At 52.7% G+C, this 24,216-nt stretch overlaps 1 pseudogene across 1 annotated transcript; it reads left to right on the plus strand.

The window, feature by feature from the left end:
* Positions 1-12,981: 12,981 nt before the first annotated feature.
* On the plus strand, positions 12,982-13,907 carry LOC311202066 (olfactory receptor 14A16-like; annotated as a pseudogene). The gene has a single exon. The product of its transcript is annotated as an olfactory receptor 14A16-like (transcript).
* Positions 13,908-24,216: the final 10,309 nt, after the last annotated feature.

The following is a 24,216-nucleotide window of genomic DNA, read 5'->3' on the forward strand; positions in this document are numbered from 1 at the left end:
GAAGAATCCAAGAAGCAATACAGAGTAAGAGGAGTTGGAGGAATATGAGGAGGAACAGAAGCGGCAACAGAAGATGGAATAGGAGGAGGAATAGGAGGAGGAGTATGAGGAGGATGAGGCGCTGGAGGAGGAGGAGGAGAAATTGAAGGAGAAATAGTAGAAGAAATACAAAAAGGAAGATGAGGAAGAAGAGGAGAAGGAATACAAGATGGAATTAGAGAAGGAATACAGGAAGGAATACGAGGGGGAGCAATATCCGGTGGAGGAATATGAGGAATAGGAACAGGAAGAAGAAGTGAGAACACTCAAGTAGCCACAGAAACTGTACTTGGAGAAAGAAATCTCCGAGCTGTACCTTGTCTTGGTTCCCAAAGTTGAGCTGGCTCTGGCAGGTGTCTGTAGGCATCAGAACGTCCCTGGCCTCAGGCAGAACAGTCTGGGTCATGTTCAGCAGCTTTTAAGGCTCTGTCAGAGCTCAGCTCAGAGCTGCAGGGGAGGGAAACAAACTGCACATCGGGAGGGAGCAGGGAAATACTCTGCTCACACCCTCCAGACAGGTGGCACACTGCCAAATCTGCACAAGAATTTGCCAGCACAAAGAAAAGGGGGTGGAAAAGAGGGGTGAACTTACCGGGGACTGAGGGGCTGAAGCTCTGGGGCTGCCGACTCCACAGGAGGCCCAGATGGCTCCGGCAGGGACTTGCTGCCCAGGCTGTGGCAGATACCAAAAGCCCCGGCTGGGCGGGGGAGCGGAGCTGCAGGGAGAGGGGGTGCCGGGGGTGGGGAGAGGCTGGAGGGGGAGAAACACCCCCCTCCTGTGGGGAATGGAACAGCCGCCCGGGAAAGGAGACACCTTGTGCTGGGGGGAGGGGAGCTGTGAGAGCCCGAGGAGCAGCAGCACAGCCCGAGACAGGGAGTGTGGCAGCCATGTTAGTGGGGGTGCTGTCTGGCAGCCGTGTCAGTGTGGGTGCTGTCTGGCAGCCGTGTCAGTGGGGGTGCTGTCTGGCAGCCCTATCAGTGTGGGTGCTGTCTGGCAGCCCTGTCAGTGTGGGTGCTGTCTGGCAGCCGTGTCAGTGTGGGTGCTGTCTGGCAGCCCTGTCAGTATGGGTGCTGTCTGGCAGCCGTGTCAGTGTGGGTGCTGTCTGGCAGCCCTGTCAGTGTGGGTGCTGTCTGGCAGCCGTGTCAGTGGGGGTGCTGCCTGGCAGCCCTGTCAGTGTGGGTGCTGTCTGGCAGCCGTGTCAGTGAGGGTGCTGCCTGGCAGCCCTGTCAGTGGGGGTGCTGTCTGGCAGCCATGTCAGTATGGGTGCTGCCTGGCAGCCATGTCAGTGGGGGTGCTGTCTGGCAGCCATGTCAGTGGGGGTGCTGCCTGGCAGCCATGTCAGTGGGGGTGCTGTCTGGCAGCCATGTCAGTGGGGGTGCTGTCTGGCAGCAGGGTTTCAGCCACGCAGGCACTGTTACAAGCTCTGCATGTCTTCAAGGCTGCCAATTACCAGTGATTACTATTTCCAGCCTTGAAGACGTGCACAGCTCTCCCCATGTCCTGGTTTAGATCACACTGTACTTCAGGTCACTGGAAACACAGACTGTGGTGGCAAGGTTCAAGCATCACTTTTCTGACAGGGAGAGAAGCAAGAAGCAGGATCACTGTGAACAGTCTGGGCTCATGTAAAGCCATCCAACACTTGGCTGCAATTTCTATCTTAATTCGGTGGATATGACAGAAAATACAGAAAGCCACAGAATGATCAAATTGCAGCAAATCTGTATTTACACTACCCACTTAATACCTGCCATTCATTGGAGTCCTGTTTTATAACAGAGAATAAATGTGCACTGGATGTTCAAAGTTCCTGCTCCTTCTCTTCTACAGAAAATCCCCATGAAGATTTAAAATGTCTCGAGTCCCTTTTTCTGAGGGACATCGTAATTGCAGAAGCCCGGGCACTGTCCCTGCCAATACAGGCTCTGCTCCTGTCCTGCGCTGTGACACACACCTTCCCTCTTGGCTCCTCTGGCCAGAAAAGCCCAGCACCTACACACAGGAGCACACACAGCGAGGGAGTTTTGATCCAAAAGCCCTGAGGAACTAAGAGGACAGGATTGCTCACCCCTACCCACATTAAAGACCATCTCAGCTGGGAGTTTTGCAGCTCAGGGGACCCAGCACAGCCCCAGCAAGGCAGCATCACCTCTGCCTCACCGAGAGCCTCAAAAGCCGCTGAAAGGGAAACCACCACAGTGTCAGCACCCCAAATATAGAACCCCGCAGGCCTGTCTGACTGGGCAAAAGGGTTTTGGCCCACTGGTTTCTACCCAATACACAGTGAACAAAGCATCACCCACAGATGCTGCTGGCTCCTGTGCTCCAGTACGCCCAGGAACAGACAGGGCCAGCTGTCCCCAGGTGCCACGCACAGCTGGGGGTGCTGGGGAAGCCCTGGTACCTTCTCCAGCACTGCTGAGAAACCCATTTTGTCATCAACTGAGTCCAACTTGCACATAGAGTCAAGGCTGGGTCACCCATCACTGGGAGAAAGTAGGAGGAATAATTAGGTCATAAAAACCCACTTTTGACAGGAGGAGAGCATGTTGCAGAGCAGCCACAAATTCCCTCCCCACAAGGACTCCCCTCATCCCTTGCAGAGGGGGCACAGATCCATGAGAGCAGCAGAACCACATACCTGGGTCTCGCTCAGGGCACGGCAGGTCCGGGGCTCTCACCGTGCCCCTTTGGCTCTTTCCCTGCCTGTGGGCAGGAGCAGAAGAGACAGTGCAGGGAGGGAATCTGCCCTGATGAGATGTCAGCGCTGCTGCTAAGCAAAGTTTGGTTTGTGTGACATGAAAATACTCCAAAGTAACCTACAGGAGTTTCCCCAGCAGAACTTCTTGTTGGGAGACTTCTTGCAGTTCCCAAAATTTATGTTCCCTTGGCTGGAGATGATCAGGAAACCAAATACATTTTATAGTTCCCAAATGCATTTATAAAGCATTTCTCTTGGCTATGAAAGCCCTGAGCCGCAGCGCCAGAGGGGCTGCTTGTGGGCTCCCTGGGGAGGTTTCAGGCCAGGTATGTCTCTGTGTCCTCGCTCTTTTGTTTTGGGAGCTGCTGCTGGACGTTTGGCATGTTTGAATGTGAAGGAAGGTAGAGCTGAGAAATGACATAGGGCACTGTTAGGACTGTTCCCTGAGGTATTAAAGCCTGGTAGGTGATTTCCCCCTCAGGTTCTTACTGACAGGATGAGAAGAAGGGACTCGGGCAAAGCTCTGGCTGAGAGGGGATGACAGGAAAGGAAGTGGTTGGTAAAAATGCCAGGGGTTTTTGGTGAACTCTCGCCGCCCGTATGATTGGAGAGGGATCCTCCAGCTGTTACACGGTCATTGAACAAGAACTGGGGCTGGGGAGCGATGGGGGTAAAGCTGCCCCCGTCCCCTCTCTCTAGAAATGATAAACAGCAGCTGAAGGAGCAGCACTGTTGGGTCACGAACTGGCAGCGATGGGGATTTTGGCTTCCCAACGGAAACAGTGTCACAGCACAGACCTTGACCCGGCCTGAGGGGCATCCCTCTGCGCCCCAGCAGCCTCCTCGTATCCCCCCTCTTCCCTGGCACGGCACAGGCAGCTCCCAGGGGTGCCAGAGACACCAGCAGCAGCACCAGCACCAGCAGCAGCAGCACCAGCAGCAGCACAAGCAGCACCAGCACCATCAGCAGCAGCAGCAACAGCACCAGCACCAGTAGCACCAGCACCACCAGCACCAGCACCACCAGCAGCACCACCAGCAGCACCAGCAACAGCAGCAGGACCAGCAGCACCAGCAGCAGCACCAAAATCCTGCTTGAGAGCGCGACTTGGGGATGAGGCAGCACTCGGTATCGAGTCCCGCTGTGCCTGAACTGGGGGGATGATAAAAGACAACCCCAAAATCTTCCCACTCCCTGCCTCAGTTTCCCTTTGGTCAGCAGCTCTTCCACCGGTTCAGCTGCTGCTCTTCAGAATCATGGAGAAAAGATGTTACGCAGAGGCGACGGCACATCGAGGCATCCAGAGCTCCAGAAATGGGAGGGATATACGGAAGGGAAGGGAGGGAGGGAAGGAAGGAAAAAGCCTCTGAAAGCAATAACTGGCACGTTGTATTTAAATACCAAGAAGGGATTTGGGGTCTCATCCTCACCAACGCCAGCCAGTTTCTGCTGCTCCAGTGCTGCTTCACCTGACTGTGCTTTTGGAAATGCGCATGTGCAGTTTTCCCTCCCCACCTCCCCACAGAAAGTAATAGAAAAGGAATCCAGTGACCCCAGTAGTTCTGCCATGATGACGGTGCACGACAAAAAAGAAGACTCCAGCCAGTTTTGACCAGGCCTGGGACCTAAAGCTTAATTTGCTGAGCAATGGGTGACGGGGTGCTAAAGCTGTGGACTGCCTGCATTGCATATTCCAAAGCTGATCGGTTTTGCATTTCCAAAATCACAACAAACAAGGGAATGTATTCATTTGATGGTACCAATTTATGATGCATTTTTAATTTTGTTAACTTTTGCTTCATGTGTCCTTGTGATCCTCACACATATTCATCTTGTAAATGTTCATGTAAAGTATCATTGTTTTGTTTTGCTCCAGCCCCTGAACTACAAGGGACAGAATCATAGAATCATAGAATCGTAGGGGTTGGAAGGGACCTTGAGAGATCATCAGGTCCAACCCCCCTGCCAAAGCAGCTTTCTAGGACATATCACTCAGAGAGGCGTCCAGGTGTGTCTTGAATATCTCCATTGAAGGAGACTCCACCACCTCCCTGGGCAGCCTGTCCCAGGGCTCCCTCACCCTCACTGGGAAAAAGTTTTTCTGCATGTTGGTGCAGAACTCCCTGTGCTCCAACTTGCAGCCATTGCCCCTTGTCCTATCCCCACAGAGCACTGAAAAGGGGCTGGCTGATTCCCCCTGCATCCCCTGCTTAAGATAATTATAAACTTTAATTAGATTCCCCCTTACTATTCTCAAGGCTGAACAATCCCAACTTACTCAGCCTTTCTACATAGCGGAGATGCTCCAGGCCCTTCATCATCTTCGTAGCCCTTCTCTGGACTCTCCCACGGGATAGCCCCTATTAAGTAGCAGAGGAGATCAAAGTTAGCTCTTCCAAAATTCAGGGTAGCTATCCTACTTTCTGGCTTGCTTCTTCCACCCAGGATCTTGAACTCAAGCATTTCATGGTTGCTTTGTCCTAAGCTGCCCCCAACCTTCACTTCCCTAATGAGCCCGTCCTTGTTAGTGAAAACAAGGTCAAGCACCCACCCTCCCCTTGAAGGCACCTGCACCATCTGTAGCAGGAAATTGTCTTCAACATAGTGCATAAATTGTTGATAGGATAGTTGATAGTTGGATTCCCCCATAAGGATCAGTGCCCGGGATCTTGAGGCTACTTCTAACTGCTTATAGAATGCGCTATCAACCTGCTCCTCTTGATCAGGTTGCCTATAGACACTCTCACAACAATGTCACCCATGCCAGTTTGCCCCTTGATTTTAACTCACAAGCACTCGACGGATGGTTCATCCTTCCCCAAGTGTTGGTAGTTAGGGCCTGGCGGTCGGAAGATGTCGGGCTGTACGGAAAGGAAGGACCCCCCCCCTCTCCTCAGGTAACCAGTAGTAGGCAGCCGGTGATGTAAGCGGGCGGAAATGACATCGTAAACCTCGGCTATAGAACACTGTGCCACTCACTAATAAACGCCATTTGCCGTCCCCCACGGTGGTGTCTGTGAGCTGATGGCCCGAGCGGCCAGAGTGTGGCCGCCGTGCCGTTCCTGAACCAGGTCGCCGCGCCTAGAGAGGCAACAGCCAGGTGGAGCTCAATACATTCCAGCTGCTCAGTCACATAAAGAGCAACTCCTCCACCTCGCCTCCCTAGCCTGTCTTTCCTAAGAAGCACATAGCCATCCATGACAGTGTGCCAGTCGTCCAGGTTGTCCTGGGGGATTCCATCCACTTTCTCTCCCCATCTTTTCACTTAGGGGTCTGGGTATCAGTAGACAAATGGTATTACTACTAAAGACTGAGGAAAAAAGGCCTCAGTCTTTTCTTTATCCTCTGTCACAATTAAGTAATTGTAGATTTAATTAATTTGCTATGTGTTATTATAGAGTTAATAACATAAGTAGGGCCAGGGAGAATATCCCTCCTTTATTGTAGGTCGCAAACAAAAGGTTCGAGGGCTGAGCAAGTTTCCTGGTCAGAAACCTCCCCAGGTAGTCCACAAGCAACCCTGGTATCCTTGGGGCTAAGGTCATTCCTAGTCAAGGGAATGGTCCTAATAATGCTAGATGTCATTTTCAGGCTCTACAGGCATCCACATTCCAAAATGCAACACGTCCAGCAATAGCTCCCAAAGAAAAGGTGTGAGGGCTGAAAGATGTTTCTGGTCCGAAACCTCCCCAAGTAGTTGTCAGGATCCAAAACCAGACTAATTTGGCAGAGGTTACACACCATTGTGTTCCAAAAGACCTCAGGTTGCTCTGGGTGGCTGGGGGCACCTGGGCTTAACTCCTGAGTAATTCCCAACTAGGAGTTTTGTCATGACCAGGTCTTCACAATTTTCAGGACCAGAATTAAGACTCAAAACCGAGTCAAGGGTCAAGTCACTTTATTTGGCCAACAACAAGTGTGCAAGAGAAGCGGGGGGAAAGAAATGCGATATCTACCACCATGGAGCTGCAGTGTCCTGTCAGGCCAATGTCTTCAGGTCTGGTGGGGCAACGTTCCCTCCATGTCAGTCACCTCTGTTCTTTTATTGTGTTGTATTCACTCCTTCCAGGAATCAATTAGCATATTCCAAGAGCTACTTTGTTTAGATGCACCCCCCACTCAGTGGTGGTGTGTCTGCCCAATACCATCACTGGGAGGTTTTAGGTGGTCTTCAGGGGTCTCTGGTCCCTGTCTCTTCCAGACCCCGGGTCCGGGCACATGCACAGTGGTTGGGTTAAATTTAATCAGCTCTGCATTCAGGTCCATAGGAAGGCAGGATGCATCTGGTCTTGCAGTCTGACCGTTGCTCTACTGCTGACAGTGGTGATAGCTGGTGGTGTAATGTTCCAGCAGTGTTGAGACAAACACCTGACACAGTCTCTTCATTGTTTGACACAGTCCCCTAGACCACCCTATGGCTCCACATGGCTGTTTGGTTCATGTTATGCCACGGTGGCATGAATGACAGGAGGTAAAGAGAGGAAGAAGGAAAAGAGACAGCATGGTCACAATAGCTAACAACATCCAATTAACTATTGCATTTTTACTTCTTAAAATGTAAATCTCTTCCTGCTGGAACAGGCTGCACGGAGAGGTGGTGGATGCCTGATCCCTGGAGGTGTTCAAGGCCAGGCTGGATGGGGCCCTGGGCAGCCTTGTGTAGCTCCAGGCCTGGAGGTTGGTGGCCCTGCCAGTGGCAGAGGGGTTTGAACTATATGATCCTTGGGGTCCCTTCCAAGCCAGACCAGTCTGTGATTCTATTATTATCAATTCAGAACATCTATGCATTCTGGTACCTGCGTGGTTTTGTTGTTGCAAAGCAGAGTGATTGTGGCCTTTGTGGTTCATGTGGTCTGCTGCCCTGATCTATTCTGGTTGGGGTCGGCATACACAGTAGGAAAATGGATTTCCACACCCCCTTAGTCTAAGGCACATGTTTTGTCGGGGTCTCAAAACTTCTGTTCTAGAGTTAAGCAAAGGCAAGTAAAAACACCCTCTTTAATAAGATCCATACTGCTGACAGTGTCGTTGGGCATTTCTTTAACGCCCTCAGGTGAAGCAGGAGTTACAAATTGCCTATTGGCTACAACATGTTGAATCAATTGTATAAAACATGGAATAATACGTGGTAAAAACAACAATGTGGTGAATCCACATGTCAAATAAAATTGGATTCGCTTAACCCATGGCCCAATGGGGAGCCAGGACAACATATCAATGCCCCAGCCTTCCCATGTTTGAACGGGGACATGGGCTAACTTCTGTATTCTGGCTGTGGTTTGTTTAACAACCTTGCCATTGTCATCTATTTTCAAACCACAATTAGAATCATTTGTGACCACAAATGCCTCCTCCTTTGGCTGGCAGGTAATTGAGAACCATGTGATGTGTTAATATTGCTCTTCACGTTTGTGCCCCCTGATTGGCCAATAGATGGAGGGCAGGAGCTGTGTCATTAGTAATAATCCGTACGATGGCTTGTAGACGAATAATGGGATTTAGATTATAGATTGGGTCTCGAGCAGCCCTAATCCATTCGTTAGGATTCTACGCTGCAGGTCCAAAATGTTGTACAACACATTGGAGGGTCCACCTGTCTTTTCCCCAGGACTGGCTACTCCCACCTGCTATAGAAATATCAATGGACCCTCGATATCAACTGAGGTCGTCATAGACCTTAATTCCTAAACTGAATGGTAACTTCCTGGTTGATTATGCCAACCAGGTTCTGCCACAAGACGAAGGGTTGGATTCCCTCAATATCTCAACTCCATACAATTCCTATTAGACCAAAAGATATCAAAATTTTTTGGTGACCAATTTCATTGACCCATGCCCAATTTAGCCATTGAGGGATGAGTTTTGCTCATCAGTGGTGTTGCTCAACATATACCATAACATGTCACCACTGACAGGAAGAGTGATTATACATTGCACAATTAATGGGTCGACACCCAGGGAAGATACAAGGATTTCCACACCTGAAAGTCCAATCACACACACTGTGACCCACAAAACCTCCATTGTTGTCATTTCAATTCAGACTTTTCTGGAACTGGGATTTTGCATGGTTTTGCTTCCTCATTCCAATAGAATGAATCATTACCGATGGTTATGTCACTTAGATCACTCAGGAGCCATTTTGGGGATATTGTTTCAATGTCCATGGCCAGACTTTAAATCCTGAAGGGCTCCCACATCCCCAACAATTTGTCAGGTTAAAAGTGTTGGGCACCTGCTGGCCTAAAGTTATAAATCCATTTGGCCACCCCAGGCTGAAGAGGGGGGCACAAAAGTTTCCCCAGATATTGAAGTTGGTGAGAATGGTCAATCAAAACAATGTTTGTGATAGTCTGCTAAACGTCCTATAAATATTAACAAAGCAGTTATTAACTAAACTATACAGACAATTAACAGCTTCATCTATTCCTTCAAGCAGGTGTCAGAGATTCCATCTGGAAAAGAGAAAAAACCCAGACTCAGTTTGCATTAAGTAACTGGTCATAGATTGTTATTAGAAGGATGGAATAATCCACCTTGTATTGACTTTGTGTTCCTTCCCATGGGCATCTTTTGCTTTCCATGCATATTTGTTGAGGGGCTCAGCCAGTACGAGGGGAACGGTCCCAATGGTCGGTATTTCTACCAAGACTGGCAGACCAGGAGAGAAAACTGGCTTTTCTGGGGTGCTGGGAGTGTGAGGTTTGGGGATTAAATTTGGGGTTTGGGTCAAAAGGCATTTAGTTGGGATATCCAATTATTCCCCAGCAATCATTGACTTGGGGAACTGCATCCCAGAGTCGTTCTGCCCAGTGTGCCTTGTGAGCTTTTAGAAACCCTTTCAAAAGCCCATCAGTTCCCCCCACTATCCCATTAGCTTGGGGGTAACACGGGCTGTGAAATCCCCTCCTCACTCCTCCTTCCTTGGCACACTCCTGCCCCTTGGCAGCAGTGAAATGACTGCCCTGGTCTGACTGAGCAGACTGGGGGTTGGCAGAAAGCGAAACCAATTGCTCAGGGCCCGGCCTGGATGTTCTCCTGCTGCTCCTGGAAATGCCTCGGCTGGGACTAGGCCAGGAATGATTTCCACTCCCACTAATACTATTGTTTCCCCTCCGCCTTCCCAAGGGCTCCAATGGAGTCGCTTTACCAGGCCTCCCAAAGGGTCTTTTTCTCTCTCAGCTGCAGGGGGGTCTCTTCCATGGGGTGCCGCTCTAGCCGCAGGCAGCATTGTTCACAGGCCCAGAGCCAGGTGGGGCAAGCTTCCCAGTGACAGGCCACCCCCTGGCATGTGCCTCCCTGTGGGAATCCTTGGATCCTGCCTGGCCACGTTTCACATGCAGCCATTCCAGGAGCCTGTCCCTGTTTCCTCTGAGCTGGGCCTCTTTCTGCAGAGGGGCAATGCTGGCCAGTTCCTCTGAGCTGAGGGAGCTGGGCCTCGTTAGCTTGGAGAAGAGGAGACTGAGGGGTGGCCTTATTCGGGTCAATGGGTAAAAGCTGGAGCAGAGGAAGTTCCATGTGAATGTCAGGAGAAACTCTTTCACTGTGAGGGTGCCAGAACCCTGGGACAGGCTGCCCAGAGAGGTTGTGGAGTCTCCACCTCTGGTGACATTCACACCCACCTGGATGTGTTCCTGTGTGGTTTAGTCCAGGTGATCCTGCTCTGGCAGGGGGGTTGGACTAGATGACCTTTTGAGGTCCCTTCCAACTCCTGACGTTCTGTGATTCCTTGACCTTGGATCTCCCTGCACGTCTCTTGGAGCACCTCTGGCCCCTCAGGTTTCACCGGGTGTTGGTGTTTGAACACTTCCTTCTTGGCTTCCCTCCCCCATTAATTCCCATGAGAGCTGGGACCAGCAGCTCCCAGGAAGCAGGTACCTCTTTTGTGCCCACTGGAACTGTGGCTAGAGGAATCCCAGGTTCCCTTGGTTTGAGGCAGCCCTGTGCCCAAGCTGCATCCCCTTTCAGCCCCAGGGCTGCAAAGCAAGGATGATGTGCCTCTAGTCACTTGACATACTTTTTACCCTCCCCAAGGGGAAAGAGTCCCCTTCCTGTCCCTGTCTGGGGGTCCTGCCTCGTGTGGAGACAAGAAAAAGTGATTCTTCTGCCCAGCCCGTGTTTGATCAGGAGAAAGGACTCTGCTGGACAGAAGGATTTCTCCCCAGACTAGAGAACAGTTGGCAGGGAGGACTTCAGTGTCTTTCCAAGTTGGTTCCCTGGAGCTTCAGGAATACCTCAGAGGAGCTGAGGAGTACGTGACACCTTCACCTGCTCCTCTGCTGTAGCTGGGCTGGACTCCTGGGACAGTGGGAGCTGATGAAACATTACAGCACTGATGAGGGACAGCTCTGCCACAGAGCAGCTCCTCTGCCAAGCGCACAGGGCTGTGGACACTGCCTGTAGGCATCAAGGGGAGACCTGAGAGGGTGAGAGAGCTGCCAGATGCTGAGAGCTCACTGGAGGAGAAATATCCTCAGCACTCTACCTGTGAGTATGTCCGGGGTATATCTGTGGGTCCAGAGCAATGCAGGTTCTGTTCCTGGAGGGATCTCCTAAAGCTGGGACATGGGACAGTGTGTGGGGTCTGTCAGGAGGACAGGTTCTCTATAGGACCAGAAGGTGCTGCCTGGAAGGGATGCCCTTGTGCCCCATCAGAGGGACAGGGCAGGACAGCTCTCTTCTCCTGGGCATGGTTGAGGTGTGCCCAGAGCTATCCTTGTGAGCAGGGTCCTTGTGACCCAGGGTCTGTGTGCTGGGGCAGGGACTCTGCTGCTGCCAGGGTCAGCACTCAGCCTGCCTGCTGGGCTTTCCACAGGGATATAGACAACACCTCTGGGTTGAAGCAGTGACCCAGGGAAGGACAATGTAGGGTCCTTCTGCTGTAAGAAAGTGCTGCATGGGTCAGCTTTGCTCCCAGCCAGAGATGATCCTTGAGAACTTGCAAAGAGACTATTTCTCCAAAGGCAGAGTCTTTGCTTTGACTTTTCCTCTCCTGTGAGCTGTGCTGAGTGTGGTAGATGAGAACTTATTTCTCCCCTTGAGAATATGCAGTGAAAACTTGATTCTCATGAAGATGTTGGAGCCTGGGCTGAGCCCTGCACACACAGAGGTTCCCTGGGGCAGCGCCCTGATGCCAGGAGGGGTCTGCAGAGCAGAGCTGAGCGCAGGGCAGGTGGGATGAAGTCTGTGAGCACAGAGCAGGAGGTGAGATGGGCAAAAAGAAGGATCTGCAGGGACAGCTCCAGGCAGCAGAGACACTGTCAGGGAGGGAGCAGCTGCTCCCAGAAATGCCCTGGCAGTGGGGATTTGGGACCTCCCTGACACTTCCTGACACCCACCCCCTGGTTTCTGCCACCCAGCACAGACTCTGCACCCAGAGTTCCAGGGTTTCAGGCTGAGTCTTCTCCTTGGCAGCCAAACCAGCAGTTAGGAGAAACCCCTGAGTGCCTGTCTGTCTGTTCCTGACCCTAAAGCTTTTGCTGCAGCATTTCCTGCTGTATCCCCTCCTGTCCTTGCTGCCTTTGTCCCACCATTACCTGGGGCTCTGAGCACGTCCATTGGTGGGGCTGGCACTGTGCTGACCCTCACTTCAGGACCCCCATCTGTAGGACTGAGGTTGTCCAGGCAGCTCCTGCTGGGCTGCAGCTGCCTCCCACAATGGCACCGCTCTCCCAGGGACTCTTGTGCCCCAGAGAGGAGCCCCATGCAGGAGACATCTCGGCACAGAGGCCGTGGCAATGCCACTCGTCACCTGTGTGTGGGCAGCTGCACTGAGCCCTGTGTGTCCCTGGCTGGGAGCGGGGAGCTGAGATCCTCCTTGGGCAGGATGAGACTGCAGGAGGGCTTTGGAGCTCTGCCCTGCGAGACTGGATTCCTCGGCTCTCAATCACGAGAAGATCAAAGCTCCAAATCTGTGCTCTGCCCTCCGGTGAAATTGGAGTGACAGTGCTGAAAAGCTCATTGCTATCCACAGGGGATTTAGTCTGAGATCAGGCCATCCTTCTATTTACTGACTGCTGCCAGGCAGGACTGAGTTCTCATGAGCCCACAGCCAACCCTCCTGCCAGCAGTGGCATACTTAAGCCAGCACAAAGCAGACCTCCCAAATGGGACCTGACAAAAGGCTTCCTGAATACAGGGACTCAATGTGAATAGGAAACTGTTTCCCTCAAAGAAGAGTTCCCTAACTTCTCACTACCTTTTTATCCTTTGTCAGGTCTCCACACTTGACAGCAGCAGATGTTGAACAGCAGCAGCTCCATCAACCAGTTTCTCCTCCTGCCCTTTGCAGACACACGGGAGCTGCAGCTCCTGCACTTCTGGCTCATCCTGGGCATCTACCTGGCTGCTCTCCTGGGCAATGGCCTCATCATCATCACCATAGCCTGTGACCACCACCTCCACACCCCCATGTACTTCTTCCTCCTCAACCTCGCTGTTCTTGACCTTGTCTGCATCTCTACCACTGTTCCCAAATCCATGGCCAATTCCTTGTGGGACACCAGGGCATTTCCTACACAGGATGTGTGGCTCAACTCTTTTTCTTCCTATTTTTAATCTCCACAGAGTACTATATTCTCACTGTCATGGCCTATGACCGCTACGTTGCCATCTGCCACCCCCTGCACTACGGGACCCTCCTGGGTAGCAGAGTTTGTGTCCACATGGCAGCAGCTGCCTGGGGCAGTGGGTTTCTCAGTGCTGTGCTGCACACAGCCAACACATTTTCACTCCCCCTGTGCCATGGCAATGCCCTTGACCAGTTCTTCTGTGAAATCCCCCAGATCCTCAAGCTCTCCTGCTCAGATGCCTACATCAGGGAGATTGCAGTCACTGTGGTCAGTGCCTGTATAGCTTTTGGGTGTTTTGTGTTCATTGTGGTGTCCTATGTGCAGATCTTCAGGGCTGTGCTGAGGATCCCCTCGCAGCAGGGACGGCACAAAGCCTTTTCCACCTGCCTCCCTCACCTGGCCGTGGTCTCCCTGTTTGTCAGCACTTCCTTCTTTGCCCACCTGAAGCCACCCTCCATCTCCTCTCTATTTCTGGACCTGGTATTGTCATTTCTGTACTCAGTGGTTCCACCAGCAGTGAACCCCCTCATCTACAGCATGAGGAACCAGGAGCTCAAGGATGCCATGTGGAAACTGATGACTGGATGTTTCTAAGCAACAACGAACTGCTCATCTTCTTATCACTGACCGTGTAACTCACATTAGGACCAGTCTTTATTTAGTATGGGGTTTAGTTCCTGTTTCTTTGTTTGCCTCTAGTTTATTTAAACTGGAATATGATGGTCCACAGTCATCCCATTGCTGATACAGTGTGACCCACACGCTGGGTAAGGATGGGCTGTGCTCTCTTTGCATCACGTCTGCCTGAAAAGGTGCACAAATTTTTCTTTCCTAAAATTTCTCCTGACATTTATTAAATATTTATAAGAACATTTTCATTGCCTGAATCATTTGACTACTTGTCTGAAATGGCAATGCTTTCCCACCATGACAGAACAGGAATTTCCTTGAAGTGTAACAAAAAGTCACAGAATCTTTCACAAAGTCCAACCACAGTCTAATCCTGCCTAGTCCACCTCCAGACCATGTCATCAAGCACAACATCTGCACACCTTTGTAATACTTCCAGGGATGGTTACTCCACCACATCCCTGGGCAGCCTGTTCCAATAGCTGAATACCCTTTCCATACAGAAATTCTTCCTGATGTCGAACCTAAATCTCCCCTGGTATAATTTCAAGCCATTCCCTGTCATCCTATCGCTTCTTATCTGAGATAAGAGGCCAACCTGCACCTCTCTATATCCTTCTTGCAGGTACTTGTAGAGAGTGATAAGGTCTCCCTCAGCATCCTGAAGACTAAAACGCCCCAGTTCCCTCAGTTGATCCTCACAGGACTTGTGCTGCAAACCTTTCACTGTCTACTCTGCCAGTCTCTGGACACAATCCATCATCTCAACGTCCTTCTTTTAGCAAGGGGCTCAAAACTGGACACAGCACTCAAGGTGTGGCCTCACCAGAGCTGAGTATAATGGAACAATCTCTTCCCTACTCCTGGCAGTCACACTATTCCTGATCCAGGCGTGGATGCTGCTGGCCTTCTTGGCCACCAGGGCACAGCGCTGGCTCATGTTCAGCTAACACCCCCATATCCTATACTTCTAGGGAGCTCTCCAGCCACTCTGCTCCAGGACTGTAACCCTGCCTGTTGTTACTGTGAGCAAAGCTCATGACCAAGCCCCATAAAGCCTCTGCCAATTGATCCAGCCTGTCCAGGTTGCTCTGCAGAGCCTTCCTGCCTTCCACAATTTGGTGTCATGTACCAACTTATTGAGGCAGCACTCAATCCCCTCATCCAGATCATTAATAAAGATGTTCAAGAGGATGGACCCCAGCACTGAGCCCTGGAGAACACCACATGTGATGTGCTGCCAGCTGGATTTAACTCCATTCACCACAGCTGTTTGGGCCCAGCCTTCAGCCAGTTTCTGACCCAGCAAAGAGTATACCCATCTAATCCATGAACAGAGGCTTCAGCAGGGTGCCCTGGGGGAAACTGATGAAGGCTTCACTGAAGTCCATGTAGATCACATCCACAGCCTTCCCCTCGTCCACTAAGCAGGTCACCTTGTCATAGAAGGAGATCAGCAGCTTGAAGCACAATCTGCCTTTCCTAAACCCATGCTGACTGGGCCTGATGGCCTGAGTGTGGTGCATGTGTTGCATGATGGTACTCAAGATGATTTGTTCCATCAACTTCCCCAACACCAAGGTCAGGCTGACAGGCTTGTAATTTCTCAGGACTCCCTCTGTCCCTTCCTGTAGATGGGTGTCACATGTGCCAGCTTCCAGTCAGGTAGAACCACCCTGCTCAGCCAAGACTGCTGGTAACTAAGGGAAAGTGGCTTGGGGAGGAAATCCACCAGCTCCCTCAGTACCTTGGGGTGTTTCCCATCCAGACCCATCAACTCGTATGGATCTAAGCGGCTGAACAGGTCAGTAACCAGTTCCCCGTGGATGATGGGGACTTCAGTCCACTTCCCATCCCCATCTTTCCACTCAGGGGTTTGGGTATCAGGGGACCAATGGCGTTACTACTAAGGACTTAGGCAAAGTACATCAGCCTTTTCTTTATCCTCCATCACAGTGGTTCCCCCCGATCCAGTGAAGGTGGGAGATTCTCCCTGGTAATCCTTTTGTTATTAATTCTATAAATTCATTAATAACAAAAGGAGGGCCAGGGAGAATCTCCCACCGTTATTGTAGGTCGCAAAGAAAAGTTGCAAGGGCTGAAAAAATTTCTTTTCTAGAAACCTCCCTGGGTAGCCCACTAGTAGCCCCAGTATCTTTGGGAGTCAGGGCTTTCCTAGCCAGGGGAACAGTCCTACGATTGCCCCACATGATTTTTGTGGCTCTACTAGGTTCCGCCTTTGAAAATTCTAAACATCAATAGCTCCCAAATACATCTGTGAAGGCTGAAAGATGTTCCTGGGCTGAAACCTTACCAGTTAGCCAACAAGCAGCTCTTGTAAACTTTGGGCAAAGGGCATTCCTGGCTATGGGAATTGTCCTATAACACCAGACATCATTTTCCAGCTTTACCAGCATCCACATTCAAAGATGCTAAATGTCCAGCAATAGCTCCACAACAAAAAGTTTGAGGGCTGAAATATCTTGGGAGTCTGAAAACTCCCCAGGATGCCCAAAAGCAGCCCCAGTAACCTTGAGGCTCAGAGCTTTTGTAGCTGAGGGAACGATCTAAATAGTGCCTGATGTCATTTTCAGTCTCTACCAGCATCCAACTCCAAATGTGCTGAATGTCCACCAACAGCACCAAAGCAAAAGGAGCGAGTGATTAAAGCTGTTCCTGGCCTGAAACCTACTCAGACATCCCATTAGCAGCCCCAGTAATCTTGGAGCTCAGGACTGTCCTGGTCAAAGGGAACAGTCCTTACAAGTGCCTGACATCATCTTCTTGCTCCAGCAGCGTCAAGTTTCAAAAATGCAAAATATCCAGCAAGACACCTAAACCTGCCCAGGTTGTGCACTGGGAGCACCAGTAAAGCTGACCCCCTTCACACGCTGCTTGGCCGTAGCAGCGGCTGAGGAGAGACATTTCATGGTTATGAAACTGGATCATGTTGAACTGCTGTTTGTTGTCAGAGAAATCTGTCTGTGCCTGTGAGCACAGATGATGCCAGGAAAAGTGTTGGGAGTCCCAGGAGGTCAGCAAGAGAACTGCTGGTCTTGGGGAAGAGCAAGGTTCTGCATGCAGGGCTGGATCTCAAGGGACTGCTTTTCCTGCCTGTCCAGATCTCCTTAGCAGACCCATATCCATCCCAGAATGCTGCTGTCACTTCTTCTATCAACTGAGCCATGGCAGAAAATACCTGAGACTGAAAACAGGTCCTCCATGGGAAATTCCTTTGAAATTTCATCACTAAGGACCTAACTGAAATCCAATTAGTTGTAGAACTTTTGAGATTTTTTAATGAAAGTGACTTGAAGAGCCATGCTTGTAAGGGCTTTCTGGGTGTTAATGAGCCCCATGGTGTCTTTTCTTCTGAGTCCACAGACTTCAGATACCAAGAGGAGAGTGAAGAAACCTCTCAAGAAATTCAAGTCAGGAGTAATGCCCAAAGTACCTTGAAGCACTAACAGGCCCCACTGGGAGCCATTCCTGACAAAGCCTCCCCAGGGGCTCGTTAGAGCAGACAACTGGAGGCCATGAGGACAAACCCAAGCAAAGCACAGGCAGCTCTGATGCTGAGGACACCCTGGCTTGGTCTGATGAAGCAGAAATGCCAAGTGCTGACCCCCAGCCAACTGGGCAGGGAGATTCTGACCCTCACCTATGTCTCAGGGCTCTTCCTTGGGATGTGAGGAGAAAACACAAGGGGAAGGACAGGGGTATGACACATGGTGGCCTCCTTTGGGATGGGTGCAAGGCGGCAACCATGCTCCATGGCCATGAGGACAATGTGTCTTCCCTGAGGCCTCTGTGGCAGAGCCATCTGCAATAGCCAAGGGGGCAAAGACCTTGTTACTATCAGGCCCTTTCATCCTGGCTGACACCCTTGGCCATCTGCACCACAGCCCATCCCACACTGCCTCATGCCTGTGCCAGTTTCCTTGTAGGCTGCAGGCACCCAACACTACTCCCCACATAGTTCCCACCCCACGATGTCCCTGCCTGTACTGCTGTCTCTCCATCCTCGCCAGCTGTTCCCACAAACACAAACCCACCAGCTCATCCACACTTGCTCCAACTGACTTTTTGACCCACAGCATTGAGGGCAAAGTCACATTTCTTCATCCTCACATCCACTGTGTCCTCCAAATCTGTAGTTTATGATGGATTTCTTTTCTCATGCTCTTTTTTCATACCTCAAAGAATGCCTTCATCAACAAAATCAATATTTAAACTCCTTGGAGCTACTCCTGTGAATTCCTCAGCCTCCACTGCTCCAGGCTAAAGAAATTCAGGTCTCAGCCTCTCCACATCCAATCATGGAATCCTGGAATCACAGAGTGATCAGGATTGGAAGGGACCACTGGAGATCATCTTGTCCAAGTCCCCTACCAGAGCAGGATCATCCAGAGCAGACTGTACAGGACACCGTCCAGGTGGATTTTTCCCCCTAAGACTTCCCCAGCAGAGGTTCTCTTCCCATGTGAGAAGTCCTCCACATTCCTCCAGGCTGGGGAGCCCCACACTGGGACTCACTGCTCCAGAGATGTCCACACCAGTGCTGAGTCAAGATGGACAAGAAGTGTCCTTGTCTGAGTGGCCATGCTCTTCCCCATGCAGCCCAGTGTGCTCATGGCCAGATTCCTGTTCAGCACCATGGGCTGCTTTGGGATCCCTCCTAACACCCAGTGCCTTTTCCTTGAGGCTGCTCCTCAACCAGCCATGCCTGAGCCTGCCTTGATTTGTGCCTATTGTGATTTTATCTGCCAGACAGCTCAGTGCCACACAGTGCTCACTCCCTCACGAAGTCACAGAGTATGGAAGATGCCTTTGAGCAGTTGCAGTGTGGGTGAGCTCTCGTGGTAGAGTCCCCTCAGAACAGCTCCTGCTCTCCCAGGCTACTTGCTGGTGAGGCAGAATTAGCAATCAGGCCCTCATGCTGTGCAAGCACTGCTAAGCAATACCCAAACAGTGTGTTACCAGCCCTGGTTTGGTCACAAATCCAAACCACAGACCCATACAGGATGTTATGGTGGAAATTAATTCCACCCCAGCCCAAACCAGGACAATGGGGTGGTTCTGCCCCTGGTACAGAACATCACAAGATCAGAAGGAGAAGATTCCTTCTCATTGCAAAACATCTTGAGGTTTGTGTTTGTCACACTCCAGGTTTTCTCAGAGTCTCTTTGCAGTGAAACTCTGATGTGTCAGGGGTTCGTGCAGATGGCTCAGCTGACTTGTGGTTCCTCTATCAAGATCACAGCAACAGGGGTTCAAGGATGTGATAGATAATAACAAGAGCAGACACTAATTTAATGAAATGCTGGAGCCTGGATCTCTGCCTTAGGTTTTCTGTTGAGCCTGTGAGCTTGTGGGTCAGGATCAGCCAAGCAGGCCAACACGGGCTACCTTGTAGTGCATGTCTGTTTATGCTGAGCCTCATGTTCTCACCCCCTGCTCCTCCTGGTCTTGGAAAGAACCACCTTGGGCTCTGCCTAAGGGGAGATATAGCAGGACCCCACCCATCCAGAAGCCTTGTGGGGTATATCAATGCCAACTTCCCAGGCTTTTGCAGGTGGCGTTACCTCCAGCTGAGCCTCTGAAGATTTACCAAACTCCTGGAATAGCTTTCCCTGGGGAGGCAGTGGGAGAGAGGTGTTGGGCCTTGTTTGCAGTCAGACACCTCACATCCCAGAGGCCCCCCCGCCATTTCCTACAATGAAGTCACTCCATCGTGCTGTCGTGTCCCAGAGGTTTGCACTGCTGTGAAATCTTTTTTTAATTATTATTTTTAAGTTATACCCTAAGTTAGAAGTGCAGGGGCTTCTATAGGGTCTCTGGTGGTCTTCCAGGAGGAGAACTTTCTTGACCTTCTCCCCCCTGGACAGTAAGGACGCTGCCGGTTGGCTCTGTTGTTTCAAGGAGGGACTTTCCACGATGGACAAGGATGGGGCACTGAGTGGGACACGTGGAAAAACACCATGTGCGTCCTCACTGCTCAGCATGGGGCTGCTGTTCAGCAGGACCAGCATCCTGCATGCTCCCCAAGCAGGGGCTTGGAGCACCAAGGCATCTGTGTCCAGATAGAGAGGTCGATACCCTAGGTTCAGAAGCGATTGGTGTGTCCCTGCCTGCAGACTGGAGGGTGTGCAATAGCCCCAAAGCGCTCTGAGATGTTCCTCTGGGCTGCTGGGACCCCATTCCACATCCCTCAGGGTCCTCAACCCAGCTCAACCCAGATTCCTGGCTCGTCCACAGCTCCTTGTCCGTCCCCATAACTCACCACCCCAAAGCCCCGAGATGTTCCCCACCCTGGTGACACCCCCGGGGTTGTTGGGATCCCATCCCACGTCCCAGCCTGGATGGCTGGGGTAAGAGCTGGAGCTGGACTGTGGCCAGTGCTGTTGCACTAGCGAGGAAAATGGGCTGGGCATCCAGCCCCAGCAGCCCAGAGGAGGTGTTCTGGAGGCACAGCTCTTCCAAGCTTCTCCCTTGGCTCCCAGGCAGGGATGTGCAAGCCCAGAGCATGCCAAGAGGTGACCACCTCTCAATGCCAGGTTTTGCAGCTGAGCAGGGTGGCTGGGGCTTTGTTTTGAGGACACCTCAGGCAAACGAGTTGTGTGCTGCTGTGGGCTGCTGGAAAGCCTCAGGCAGCTTCTCAAGGCAGTCCTGGTTCCTTTGGGGTGGGGATGGGAGGGTCTGACCTTTTGCCCCTCCCAGAAAGAAGCAGAGGCTTCCGTGAGAGGTGAACAAACATGACTTGTTTTGGGGAAAAGCCCAACAGAGGGATGAACTTCTTAAACAATAATGGGGCCAGCGTGGGCTGAGGGGTGAGATATCCCCAAAACACAGCAGTGGAGGCCTGAGACAATGCTGTCTGCTCAGCACACTCAGGGTGGTTCCCATGTGAAGGACACTGTGGCCTCGGGATTCTAGTTCAAGGTTTAATTAAAAAAGGAGACGTTTTCTTGCAGAGAGCTTTGCTTGTGCTAGGTGTTGCTGAGCCAGCAGCACAGTGCCTGCAGGAACCCCCATAATCTGGACCGTGGCCTTGGGGTTGATCTCAGGATCTGCTCGGTCTGAAGTGCCAGGGAAGCGACCGGCTCTCCGGACTCTCGGTGCAAAAGCTGGAGGTCTGTGACAGAAGGAAAGAGAACAGAGCTGAAGCCTGCCTATCTGCAGAGACCCCCCGCTCCCCCCAGGCATCCCCTCTGGGCCATGCCAGCCCCTTTTCCTGATCAAAGGGGAATGGGAGGGGAGGTGGGGGGGAGCAGGTGGGACAAAAGGATCAGCTGGAAGCTGGATCAGCTGGAAGCCACTGCTCAGGAATGTCCCCTCACAGCCCTGAGATGTTCCTCTGTCCCTGAAGCATTTCCCTGGAGCAGGGCAAGGCGCAGCAGCCCCCTGCCTGAGCTCCATCCTCTGTCCCACCAGCACTGCCCCTACTCACCATCGCAGATATCAGACAGCAGCTCGCTTCTGTCACTCAGGCGCGGTGCCGCCAGCCCTGGGCACAGAGCTCCGTCAGACCACCCGCTCCCCAGCACGCTCCCAGCAGCACAGCTCCCGGCTCTGCCGGTTTGGCTGCACCCCTCAACAGGGTGACCCCAGGGAAGGACAGTACTGGGAGGTCTGGAGGAGGGGGTGGGTGGGGGTGCTGGATTGTGGGGACTGTGACTCACCAAGGAACCTCACAGCCTCCTGTTGCAAACTGGCCTGAGCACTCTTCAAGTATGGCAGGCTCTGTCTCACGTAGTCCTCAACTCGGCTACGGTCCTGCGCCAGCTGGAGAGAGCACAAGGTCATGGGGCTGGCACAGACCCTTCACGGTCAGACCAGTCCCTCCTCCCAATCAGCACACCATCCCCCTTCCACTCCAGGCCATTCCCACCTCCCAGCCAGGAGCCCTGTGGGGCTGAGGTTCAGAGGCAGCTGGATGGCAGAGGGGGATCTGGAGGTCCCGAGACCCCATTGTCCCACCACAGGGCCCAGGTGGGCTAGGGTCTCCTTCAACATCCTGAAGGTGCAAGGGGAGAGAGGCCCAGAGCAGAGTGCTCAGGGGCTTTGTGTGTGAGGGCAGGAGAGAAGGATGCAGCTCCAGGCTGTGGGCTCTGGGCTGGAGGTGGGGCACGGCTGCATAGGGGGCATCCCTTGTGCTGCCTGGGGCCTGGGACCTGGGCGGGGGGGGGAAATTCCTCCTCACCAAGCACTTCCCAGCTCTCTGTGTCTTCTGGGTCTGCATCAGGTGCTCGAGCTGGTCCCACTTGAGCATCTTTGCAGCAACAAGGAGGGTTTCCTGAGAGACCTGCAGAGGGGGACAGAGATTGGGGACAGGGTTTGGGGCTTGCAGCCCCAGCCTCTAACACCTAGAGAGACACCTGGGAAGACCCTGGAGACTCCTGTGCCATGGCCTATGTGGCCATGGTGGCCTGCTGGGACCTGATGGACCATGTAGAGCAGGGGTGGGAAACGTGGGTGCCAGCCTCTCCACCCCTCATCGCACCGTGTGTGCTGGGAAATTCCCCTGGGGTGTGCTGGAGGAGGGTGGAATGGGGGGAGCAGGGATGGCAGGGGACCCTGCCTCCCCATCCTGCTTTGCAGCAGGAGGCACGGAGCAAGGAGGAAGGCCGTGGTGCAGGGAAGGAGGGGAGCTCTGCCCTGTCCTCAGGGACCCAGGCAGTTGGTCCCTGAGTTGCACAGACCCAAGTGCCAGCAGCCCTTGCCCCTCCCGGAAGCCCAGGCCACCCCCACAGTGTCACCATGCCCTTCCCCACATCACTGCTCCGTACCTTGGCCACGCTCTGGGTCTGGTCATTTAAGTGGAACAGCAGCGGGACGAGGCTCCTCTTCACCTGCTGCTTTATGTTCTTGTTGTTCCCCATCACCATCTCCATCACATCTTTGAAGAGGCAGATGGAGAACTCTCGCAGCTGGCTGGACTCCTGGCAGAGAGGAGGACAGGAGGACTTGAGCAACAGGCACCCCCTGGGCGTTGGCGTGACTGACGTGAGTCAGGTTCTGCACGCACGAGCTGTGGGACAGATCAGCAGCCACAGCGGGATGGCCCTGGGCCCATGAGAAGCCACGCAAAAGGCCTGTGCCTGTGCCAGCCCCCCCAGCATTCACCAGCAGCCACATCAGCACCCCCAGTGCAGAGCTCTCTGGGGAATCCACCTGCCAGGGAGAAGCAGAGCTGGGCCGCAGAGCCCAGGAGCCGCCCCCAGGGGAACCCAGGGGTGTGAGGGGAGGGGAACGGCGGTCGCCGCAGGGCTGGGCTGAGGGGCAGTTGTCCTTCCAAGGGGGCTATCGGTGGGGCTGAGGCTCCCACAGCAGCCTTACGTCATCAAAGAGTGGCAGGAGCGTCTGCAGCAGCTGCGGAGCGATGGGGACGGCCTCCTTCCCGCTCATGTGGCCCATCACATGTCTCAAGAGAAGCAGGGCCTGCGCCTTGTTGTCAGCGCTGGCATCCTGCTGACTCCCCATGATGTCCAGCAGCAGGACCAGCATTTTCCTCACCTGTATGAAAAGGCAATAGTCCTCAGCTGCCTCTGAAGCTGCTGCCCTTCCCACCCCACTCTGCTGGATTAAAAAGGCTTTGAGGTGCTGGAAGCACCTGGGATGAGGAGGGAATGGTGGGGGGAGGAGCAGTGCCTGAAAGGGCTCAGGGGTAGCGCAGCACAGCCACAGCCCACTTACATCTGCCAGCCAGGAGCCAGGTTCTCTCTTCTCCACATCCAGGATGCTGCTCACCACATCCAGGATGCCACTCACCACCTCCTTGTCACAGCTGTTCGAGTCTCTAAAGGCCTCAACGGCCATGAGGACGACGTCCTTCTTCTCAGAAGGCTGGAGGTGTTTTCCAAATGCCTACGGGAGGGAGGCAGGCAGGGAAGACACGTCGCCAAGACAAGTGCCCGATGGTGCTACCGAGCTGCTGGTGAGAGCAGCTCTGGCAAGAGATGCCTGGCAGCGCTGGCAGCAGTGCCCGCAGGAGAGCCAGAGGCAGGTGATTCTGTATCTTTCTGCTCACACAGGGCTCCTGCTGATGCCCAGGGCAGAGGGCCCATTGAGGGAGGAGCTCCTTACCATTAGAATGCTGCTGGTGCTGGGCAAAGCCAGCCAGGAACTGTTCTCTGCTTCCCATTCCCTTTGGCGCTCTTGATGCTCTGGATCATTCTCTGGCATCGCCCCACCTAAACAGGACAGTGTCACAGAAGAGGACAGGGAGGTCAGGGAAGGTGGCAGAATTCCCTGTGAGCCTCCAGCAAACACA

This window comes from Gallinula chloropus, assembly GCF_964237585.1.
Source record: "Gallinula chloropus genome assembly, chromosome: 29".
NCBI classification, from domain to species: domain Eukaryota; kingdom Metazoa; phylum Chordata; class Aves; order Gruiformes; family Rallidae; genus Gallinula; species Gallinula chloropus.